Source organism: Astatotilapia calliptera, chromosome 23 (assembly GCF_964374335.1).
Source record: "Astatotilapia calliptera chromosome 23, fAstCal68.1, whole genome shotgun sequence".
NCBI classification, from domain to species: Eukaryota; Metazoa; Chordata; class Actinopteri; order Cichliformes; family Cichlidae; genus Astatotilapia; species Astatotilapia calliptera.
This window is the reverse complement of record NC_137443.1, coordinates 43,049,094-43,059,463: the sequence shown is the minus strand read 5'-3', so window position 1 is coordinate 43,059,463 and position 10,370 is coordinate 43,049,094. Positions and strand designations below refer to the sequence as shown.

Sequence of the window (10,370 nt, the reverse complement as noted above, 5' to 3'; positions counted from 1 at the left end):
TCTTATTTTCACTTACAGCAGTTTAAATACTCTCACTGACTCATTTATCAGGTACATCTTTGAACCGAGTTGGACCACCTTCAGCCATCAAACATGTCTTCATTTTTTGTGGCACAACAAGGCGCTAAAAACATTCCTCAAAGATTCTCAAGACATATTGAAATTACATCATCACACAGTTGCTGCAGATTCGTCAGCTGCTCTTACTTGAAGCAAACTTTCCGTTCCACCACATCCCAAAGGTGCTCTGCTGGATTGAGATCTGGTGACTGCGCAGGCCGTACATGATTTGAGCGCCGTGACATGGTGTGGTATCCTGCTGGAAGCAGCCATCAGACGATGGGTATTTTTTGGGCATAAAGACATGAATGTGGTCAGCAACAACCTTCAGGCAGGCTGTGGTGTTTAAATGATGCTCAGTGGTCACTACAGGGTCCAAAGTTTGCAAAGAAAATCCTTCACAGAGCATTACACCACCAGCAGTCTGAACTGTTAGAAATCAACTCATCGGGCAAGGCATCGTTTTTTTAGTCTTCTGTTGTCCAGACTTGCAAACTGTAGCCTCAGCTTGCTGTTGTTAGAGGACAGCAGTGATATCCAGTGTGGTCCGCTCTGCCTCAAGGTTTGATGTGTAAACAGCATTTTTACCCAGAGAATCACAGCTCACTGGATATTTTCTATTTTTCAGACCATTGTCTGTGAACAGAGATGATTGTGTGTGAAAATCCCAGCAGATCAGCAGTTTGTGAAGCACTGGGACCAGTAACATGTGCCATGTTGCTCTGTTTGAGCATTGATTTGCTGACATTTTATTATTTTATTAACCTTTATTTAACCAGGAAGATGAAGCTGACATGTGATTGACAAATGAAATGAACACTGAAATATTTGTGTTACACCCTGAACAAGTATACCTCATAAAGTGGCCAGTGAATGTATATAAGCAGTTGGACCAATTTCAGTTCATAGTAATATTCAGAAAAGATGCAAAAGAAGAAGAAGAAGACAAAAGAAAAGAGCACAGTGACAATATTTAAAGCTCTGTGGTTATAAAACTGGGGTTTCATTACTTCACTCAGAGTTTCAGTAGACGTAAACTGTGTTTGATTTGTGTTTTGATTTCCAGGAAATGAAAGTAAATGATTTTACTGACAAATGCATCTTTTCAATGATTTAGACACAAACGAGGCCCACACTTCAGCAGACAAATCTTTTTCCGTTTATCTGCCCGGTGTTGTGATCATCTTTATAACTGGAGTTATCGTGGGATTTATCTACTGGAGGAAAAGTAATGGGTGAGACTATTTTTGCTGCAGTAATTCAAAGATGATATAGATGTAGAGAAAGTAAAAGGAAACATCACATTTCAATAAATGAGAATTCGGTGTGTGTTAAACATCATGTCTAGAATGAACACTTTTTATCCTTCCAAAAATAATTATCATTATTAAGAGAGAAGATAATATAAATGTAGATGTTCTTACTTGATTTTTCTCTGTTTGAATGTGAATAGTGTTACACTAATGCTGACATCCTTTCTTATCAACGTGGCTGCTTAAGGTCAGGAACATCTGGAGTGTCTGTACCTGAAAATCCCAACGGTTTGGTGAGCAATTTATTGCGACGATCTACAGCAGCTAGTTAAAAGTTTGCCAGTAAACATAAAACATGTACATTTATGTTTTAGGATGTTACTTATATAGATAATTACAGATTAGTGTTATAATACTATTAGTGCCAACTTCAGTGTCCTTTATTTTGTGAAGAAGCTCTTACAGAAATGAGCAGAAACATTAAATAATCCAGGCAACAGATGGAGAGATTTAAAGATCAATAGAGTGTGTGGGTAGACCGGGTTGAACTTGATTAATACCTAAAATATTTCACTTTTCTAAAGGATGACGATGAGCCAGATCAGCCCTATACAAACCTTCAGCAGCCATCGAGTGATTCCTACCAGACTCTCATCTCAGTGAACCATCAACACGACAACAAGACACGCTCAGCAAGAAGCACAGGAACTGTGGGAGTGGATAATAAAGCTCTATGAAACATTTTAAAGTATATAACACTTTAGGTGACATACTAATATAATAATATTCATATATTATAATAAACGTCCATCTTTTCACACTGGATAGTTGTTTCCCAGTAAGGGAGACCATTCAGTCATAATACTCCAACTCAGGCTCTCAGATTTAATACAATACAAACACAATAAACTGTGGCAAACATGACTCTTTGTATCAGACTAGTTTTGTTTTTGAACAAACATCTCATCATAATTTGAACACAATGTCCATCCAGATAAACAGAGAGATCAGTCTGGCTTAAACAATGTTGGTGGTTTACCTTCTACTGTCCTTCCACTTTTATGCACTTCTATTTTAGACATAGTAAAAGTTTCAGTGTAGACACAAGAGGTGAAATAAGGAGGGTGCAAGTCTTCCTGCTTTCACTATAGTCTACCTCACACTGTCAGCCACAGTTACTTCCTCACCAGCATGACTGCACGGAAACTCTGCTTTCTCCTGCTTCTGCTTGTGGTTTTTAGCAGTGAAGGTAAATATATATAATTAAAAAAGAAAAGCTGTAAAGCCAGGTGTTTAAGAAGAAAGCTTTAGTTAGGTTAGTGAAATAATATGTGATTGATTTTCCCACAACAACAAATATATAGAAACTATAATCCCGATTTTGTTTCATTTTAACTGGAACAATTTATAGAGACTCTTGTGAAGACAATTGGAAAGAAACCCGATTCCACTCAAATATGCAGCAAAACAACTCTGAATATTACTGTGATGATACTGTGTGAGATCAGCACAGAGAGGAGCCGAGGAGAACAGCGTCGTCTGCTCTATCGTTACGACCGAGGCTTTATTCATGGCTGTGACTCCAGGTTCACACTGATCAAAGAAAATGAGACTGTGTTTCTCCACCTGCTCAACTTAACATCTGAAGACAGTGGGAACTACACCTGTGAGTGTGGATTTCGTGGTGGATTGTATGTTCTCCATCTCAGTGTGACTGTGAGAGGTAAAAACATTTTCTATTTATACCCACACCGCAGATTCAAGGTGGATGTTTGGAACTGCGTTAACACTTTCTTTTCTGTCATACATGGTTTGAGGTCGTCATTCCCGCCTGCAGCGGATTAATGAAAGGTTTCAGTCAGGAGATGAACATCTGGAATGTTTTTAAGCTCTTCTTCTGGCTAATTTGTTTAAAATTTCATTATAAAACTGCTCCAATCACAACTTTGGTGTTATTTCATCAGTGAAATGTTTGAATGATGCAATTGTAACTCTAATGTAATGAAAAGATAAACATGTTTTCCACTTTAATATAACAGGCTAATGCAAATTTCGTGACTTTTCATGTTTTCAAAATGAAGTTTTTTTGTGTGTGTGTGGCAACATTCAACAGACGATGGAGATTCTTCTGGCATGAAGTTCATGGCTACAGTTCCCATCATTTCTGCTGCTGCTTCACTCATCAGTGTGGCTGTGATAACCTGTGGTTACAGCCTGAGGAGAAATCCTCGCAGGTGAAAACTTTTACTGACGCACTTAAACTCATGAAATGACCCTTTGAAATCACTTGAGCACATTACTGCATACAGCAGCCACTGTGGTGTTCAAAGTATCTCATAGGTTCTTTTCAAACACCACACATTAGTTGTAGACATAGCTAGTCTTGTTTTTGAGGTATTTTTCACCCCATGACCTCTGATGTTTTTATCCTAACAGAGAAAACAGATCAGGTCTAACTAACTTAACAGGATCTGAAACTCGCCAGATGTTTGTGAGTTTTCCATAGTTCTGTTTTACACTTAATTGTGCCGAGGCTGCAGTGCATTATGTCTGTGTTTTAAGCTGCACTTTAATTAAATGTAAATGACAGTGTAAATTGTTGTTTAGGACAAAGAGGACCGCTACATGAGCCTTCATCGGCAAAACATCGATGTCTACCAAACTATCTCCTCCGGTCGCCTTCATCATGATGCTGAGGCCACTGCATGTCACAGTCATGTACAATAATAATCAGAGATGGAGTTTTTATCCTGACTACGTGATCTATAAAACTATGATGCTAGACATGCTATCTATAAAAGACACTGACATTTTAACTTGCCAGCATCATGTGTACTGTTAGTTTGTTTTGCACTGAAAAAAGAGAAAAATATTAACGTCCAGTAAAACTTGTAATGATGTTGTGAATGAATTGCCTTAATTCATGGCTTTTAACACCATTTAATTTCTGTTTTTTATCTGGTTTGAACGTTGAAAATCCTGCCACTTGGCTCTGTGGCCTCTGCCACCATTATGGTTTTTGCTATACTGGTCCACTTGATAGTCATATTTGATGATGATTTTACTTTATTTTGAGTCATTAGAATCAGAACGGGGGTCAGGAAAGAAGAAAAAAGATAAGCTGGGGAGAAAGTTAACAGAAGAAGAGGGAAAAATAGAGAAGAAGAGAAATAGATGGAGAGGAAGAGAGAAAAAATACTGAAAATCTATTTCATCATCTGCTGAAAAACACAAGGAAAAACCAACACAGTGGGGAACCCACAGCAACAACCAATAATATGCAGTAAGTAGGCTAGTAAGTAGTAGTAAATAATAGATATTAAATGTTACTGAGCAGTAAATGGGCCCAGAGGGCCGAGACCTGAGGGCACCCCACCCGCAGCACAGGCCCAACAGAGCCAGGGGGCCGGGCCCCACCGAGCAGCCGCCCAGAGTGAGCCACTAAACACAGAGAACCACTAATGCACTGTGGGTGGGGGCACCAGCTACTGGCAGGAAGTGTGGTGGGGGGAAATAATACGTGACTATTTTTATGTGGAGTGGAATTAAACTGCCATAGAATATGCTTGTGGTGGATTTGACTCAACACAAGCGTATTGTCAAAGTGTTCTTTGGCATGCATCGAGACAGTTTCTCAGATACTGAAGTGACTTGAGCAGAGCCAGTTAAAGCCTACTGTGCTTGAGTGGGCAGCTCAAGTTTCCACGTGGAAGGTTTAGTGAGACAAAGACAGGAAGTTAAAGCTGCTGACTAATAATCTGCAGGTTCCTGATTTGAGTCTCTGTTAAGAGGATGGTGTCTCTGAGATAATTGCTTTTGTGCATCGATAAATAAACAGGGAAATAAATGAATAGAAAAAAGCATCCGAGCGGATGTGCACCGACGGTGTGCCCACTGGTCTTAAAGTGCCTTTGCGCCCCTTACCATTTATGGAGGTCCCATTTGGGCACATTGGCATGGACCTATAGTGTACATGGATGTTGCTTTGTATTTGTTCTGGTATATTATACAACACAATAACATGATGCAGTGCTGCTGTGCACCATTTCTGCAAAGAGTGTGGTGCAAGCAAGGAAGATAAGATAACTCTTGCACAGTCATACCTAGTGCAATAATACAACAAAATTGGAAACTGTCCCACCATAACACAATCATTTAGATACAATATTGGACTTTGTTTACATGTAACTGCACAAATAGAATTTAGAAATGTAATTATTGACAAGAGTGAACAACCACTTATAATGTAATCTACAGCTGTGACCAAACAGCTAGATAGAGAATCAGAAGTGTTGTGTTTTCTACAAAGTTTGCTGTTTCAGTGAGAGTCATATGTCATATCATTTCAAACAGTGGCGATCCAGTAATGTTGTACAAACGAGTAAGACTAACTATAGACTTTAGCCAAAGTTGTTAAGTTAGCTAAAGAGTTGGGATTGTGTGTAAGGCATAAATAAACCTAAAATGCAATGTTTTGGACGTTCTTTGGCACATTTCCCTGCTGTAGGGGTCTCTGCAAGCATACGGGGCTCTGAGAGGGAACAAGATGACAACGAGGAATTCTACTGGAAACAGTCGATCATGTCTGTCAAAGCTGAATTCAGGGCAAACTAGGCTAAATTAGTGTTTTTAGCTAACAGCTACAGTAAGCATAAAAGTTACTGTTGGGCTATTATTTGTTAACAGGGGCGATTTTAGTCCATTTTAGGGTGCTTTGGTTCATTTTTGGGGTGCTTTGATTCATTTTGGGGGTGCTTTGATTCATTTTGGGGGTGCTTTGATTCATTTTGGGGGTGCTTCAGTACTTACTTACTTTTTTTTTGACAATATTTCCTGTTTGTGTGACACACTACTAAAAATATAAAAGGCAGAACTTGGTTGAGAGGTAACATTTTTTTTTTTTTTTTTTTTTTTTTGGCCTGTCCCGTTTGGCTCTTTTGCATCAGAATTATTGTCTAAAGGCAAAGAAAGATGCCCAACGGATTTACTTTACCAAATTGACCATCCCAGCCTTGCCGTAATGGTCCATTTGATTCACCTTTTATTGTTTATTTTATTTTCACTTGCTGAATACGGGACAGACTTGACTGGAGGAAAGAAGGGGAGAAAGAAAGAGGGAAAGAGAAACAGCTGAGAAGAGGGACGGGGGAGAAGGGCAAAAAACATAAACCAACAGAATGGGCAGGAAAAAAGAAAAAATGCATATATCAATCACCTGGATCACCTGTTGAGAAAGAAAAAAGAAAACAAGCAGAAGAGAACAAGAGTAATAGAATAAACAACATCACAATGATATATGGGAATATGACAGTAAATACTAAATGTTAAACATTATTGTGCAGCACATAAGATCAACAGAACACAGTGTGCTTTGAGGTAGGAGCCAAAAAGGGTGTAGTTTGTGGGTGTGATCACCCGTGTGTACACCTGTGAGCATGGACGCTCTTTTTTTTAAAAGGTTCCTTCATGTAATGATCTGCTAGGGAGTGTGGGGGGGGGGGGGGGGGGGGGCACAGCCCCGTCCTCCAGGGCATGAAGCAGGTATGGAGGAGATCAAAACTCCAGACATCCAGAGGCCCCCAGAACACAAGAGACCAAGGAAGACCAACAGAGGGGCAGCCGCGCCACTGTCCCGGAAAGAGCTGAGGAGAGTCCCAGATGAGGGCTCACTCAGCAGCCGCGGAGCAGAAGCCAGGGGGAGTTGCAGTGACGCGCCCGTGAGCTCCGCTGGCAGCCAGCTGTGCCTGAGTGACCGAGCCCCAGGCCGAGAGGCCGGGGGCACCCCACCTCCGAAGTGGCCCGAGCGAGCCCCAGGCTCCAGGCCCCGATAAGCGGCCGCCAAGGAGTGAGCCGGTGTGTACCTGGACGCCCATCCCCAGACACAAAGAACCACCAACGCACCGATGTCTGAGGGAGTCCGCCACTGGCAGGGGAAGTGGTGGTAGGGGGAGATAGGCCTCCAAACCTTGGAGGGCCTGAGATGTCCCCAGAGAGGTGGCGCCTGACACCCAACCTGACATATAGACACAGACATACAGGCACACACAGATACAAACATCCATTCCCACCCTCATGCTCTCATATGCACTTACTCCACACTCAACCAACGTGGAGACAGACATAAAGAGACGCTGTACACACGATCACACTCCCCAAGTGTACTCTATGAACCGGGTCTAGGTACCCTTGCCCCTGGAGGGGGGGACTGCACCCAGACCTAGGTGGTGAGAGGTAACATTTTAACAAAAGTATCCATAATATTTTTTAATATTTTGTAATAATTTATTTGTAATAATTTATTCTGTTTCAGGAGTGTTTTTATGCATCTGTATTATATTATACAAACACATTAAAAGTGAATCTCTGTCCAAAATATGCACTCAGTTTACTTCTTACTCACTGTGAGCATCATTCATTATTCTCCTCCAGTAATTAAGGTTAGGATATGTATTTTTTTTATTCCAATCCATTCTTCTTTGGCAGCATTCAAATAACCTTGATCAGAATTGATGGTTTTGTTACAGACTTTTCAAAAAAGTGTTTTGCTTTTCTTTCACAAATGTGGGATTAAATTGTTAAAAAGTACAAAACAGTGATGTCATGTTTTGTGACGAGGACCCAGGCACAGAGAGACTTGATGGGTTTAAGAATCTTTTGATTTAATAAAGAAATTTGCAGACTTGCACAGAGATGGTAAAATTATGATGACTGATAAAGGAGGCGAAGACAACAGACGATGAGGACAGGGAGGATGCAGGGACAGAGACGGGGAAGAAGTCTCATTGTGACGAGTAAAGTGTATCTTGGCTGGCTGGGCAGCTCTCTGGGTGCTCAGCCCCCCGAAGCTCTGATCCTAGAATCCTCCTTGAATTGTGTTAATACAGTATGTCAACATGAAAGCATAACTGTACAGGGTGGGCCAGTTATATGGATACACTGTAATAACATAGGAATGGTTGGTGATGTTAAAGTCCTGTTTGTGGCACATTAGTATATGTGAGGGGGCAAACTCCTCAAGTTCGGTGGTGACCATGGTGACCATTTAGAAGTCGGCCATCTGATGCCAAAAGATACCAAACAAGGCAAAGTAAATAATTTTTAAAAGTAAATGTAGAGGAAACATCAAAAGTTGTCACGGCTGGGGCAGCAGTCGTGTGGTGGAGTGAATGAGGACCAAGATGCAGACGGCGGTGGAGATGCGAGTGGAGATTTATTTACAGTGAAAATAACAAAGGTGAGGGAAGAAGTGAACATCAACCTAAACTGGGAAGAACTAACAGACAAAGCAGAAAACATGAGGGCAGCAGGGAAACACAGAGATGACACGAAGAAGGCAGAGAGACGTGGAGACACACCGATGGACACGGAGACTTTTCACCTGTTCCTTTTGTTTGAAGTGGCCGAACTTGGCCACAGTAGGACGTGGTCTCCCGGTCGCAGCCCGCATGGGGCCGATGCGATGCACTCTATCAAAGGCCATGTTCTTCACCGTGTCCTCCAGCAGCTTCAGGTGGGTTTTGATGAAGGTTTTGCACTCTGAGCCTTCTTCATCACAAGATCCTGGAAGCACTGATCAGTGTAATCTTGGAGAGCCTCTAAACTCTCCCCGTTGTTCTCCAGGGTGTTGGAGATGATTTAGACAAATATTGTTAGTTAGAAGACTATTGATAAGTGTATTTGGTAATACTGAAGCTTAAAGGAATTTGTTCAATTCTAAACTACCATTCACTTTAATTTTCCGCCAAAATCTCCGGCGTCTGACGTCAGTTACAACATGAGTCGCTTACCTCTGTCACTCTGAAGTCACATTGAGTTTTCCTCACTGACTGTTTCAGACAGGATTGTGGGAGCAACACAAAAAGCAGCTTCAGCTGGAAACACACAGTTTAGTGTCTTTGCTGCTCGCTTTAAGTCACAATAAACAGAAAACTCATTGTGTCTCATGTCAGAATCAAATCACTCATATACAGGACAGGAAGAGGCGGAGCTTATTTCCTGCAGGGAGAGGTTAGCAGTCTGTGTCTTTCTCATTTCTGACTCCTAAAGAGCTGAAAAACACAGGCTGTTATTGGTTTGATTTGATTTGATTGATTTTTATTGATTAGCATTCAAATATCTCAGTGAAGACAGAACAAAGATCTACCACAAAGAAAGCATGAGACAAGGCTAATCAAAAGGTATTGGCTGAAGCATTTGCTTATTACGCCAACCCTTTTAACAAAAGATCTTTTTGCATGCAGCTCCTGTACACAGGGCTCGAAGCAAATAATAAAACAAAGCAAAAACAAAACAAACAAACAAACAAAAACAACTTTCCACCTTAGATAAGTAACGACATCAATATATATATTTTTCTAATACTCTATTTTTAAACATATTTTTAAACAAGGAAAATGAATTACACCTTTTTAAATCACTGTCATAACTATTCCACAGGTTAACTCCTCTAACAGAAACACATCTCTGCTTTATGTTTGTCCTTATTAGAAATCTGTTCCCCTTAAGTCATATTGACTCTCTCTGACTTTGAACAGCTTCTGAGTACTGGGGCAAAGCAAGTTATTTTGTGCTTTATACATTATCTGTGCCATTTTATATTCAACTAAATCATAAAATTTCAGGGTATTCAGATTAACAAACAAAATGTTAGTTGGTTCTATATAGTTTAATTGGTTTATAATTCTTATAGCTCTTTTTTGTAACTTGAAAATATGAAGAGTGTTTGTTTTATATGCATTACCCCATATCTCCAGACAGTAAGTCATATATGGAAGCAACAGAGTACAATAAAGTGTGTATAATGATTTTTTGTTCAGGACATGCTTTGTTTTATAGAGAATAGCAATGGTTTTTGACATTTTTGTTTTCACGTGGTTTATATGAGACTTCCAACTCAGCTTATCATCAATCATCACTCCAAGAAATTTATTTTCGTTCACTCTTTCAATTTCAATTCCATTAACCCTTATTTTAGATACATTTTTCATTTGTCTAGTGCCAAAAATAATCAATTTTGTTTTCTTTATATTTAATGATAACTTATTTACATCAAACCAG

The 10,370-nt window shown here is 40.2% G+C and overlaps 1 long non-coding RNA gene across 1 annotated transcript; it reads left to right on the top strand.

The window, feature by feature from the left end:
• The first annotated feature begins 1,669 nt into the window (after positions 1–1,669).
• LOC145424006 (uncharacterized) lies at positions 1,670–4,492 on the top strand. The gene is made up of 2 exons (XR_013904956.1): positions 1,670–2,562; positions 2,725–4,492. It is a non-coding gene; the product is annotated as an uncharacterized LOC145424006 (long non-coding RNA).
• The last annotated feature ends 5,878 nt before the right edge of the window (positions 4,493–10,370 follow it).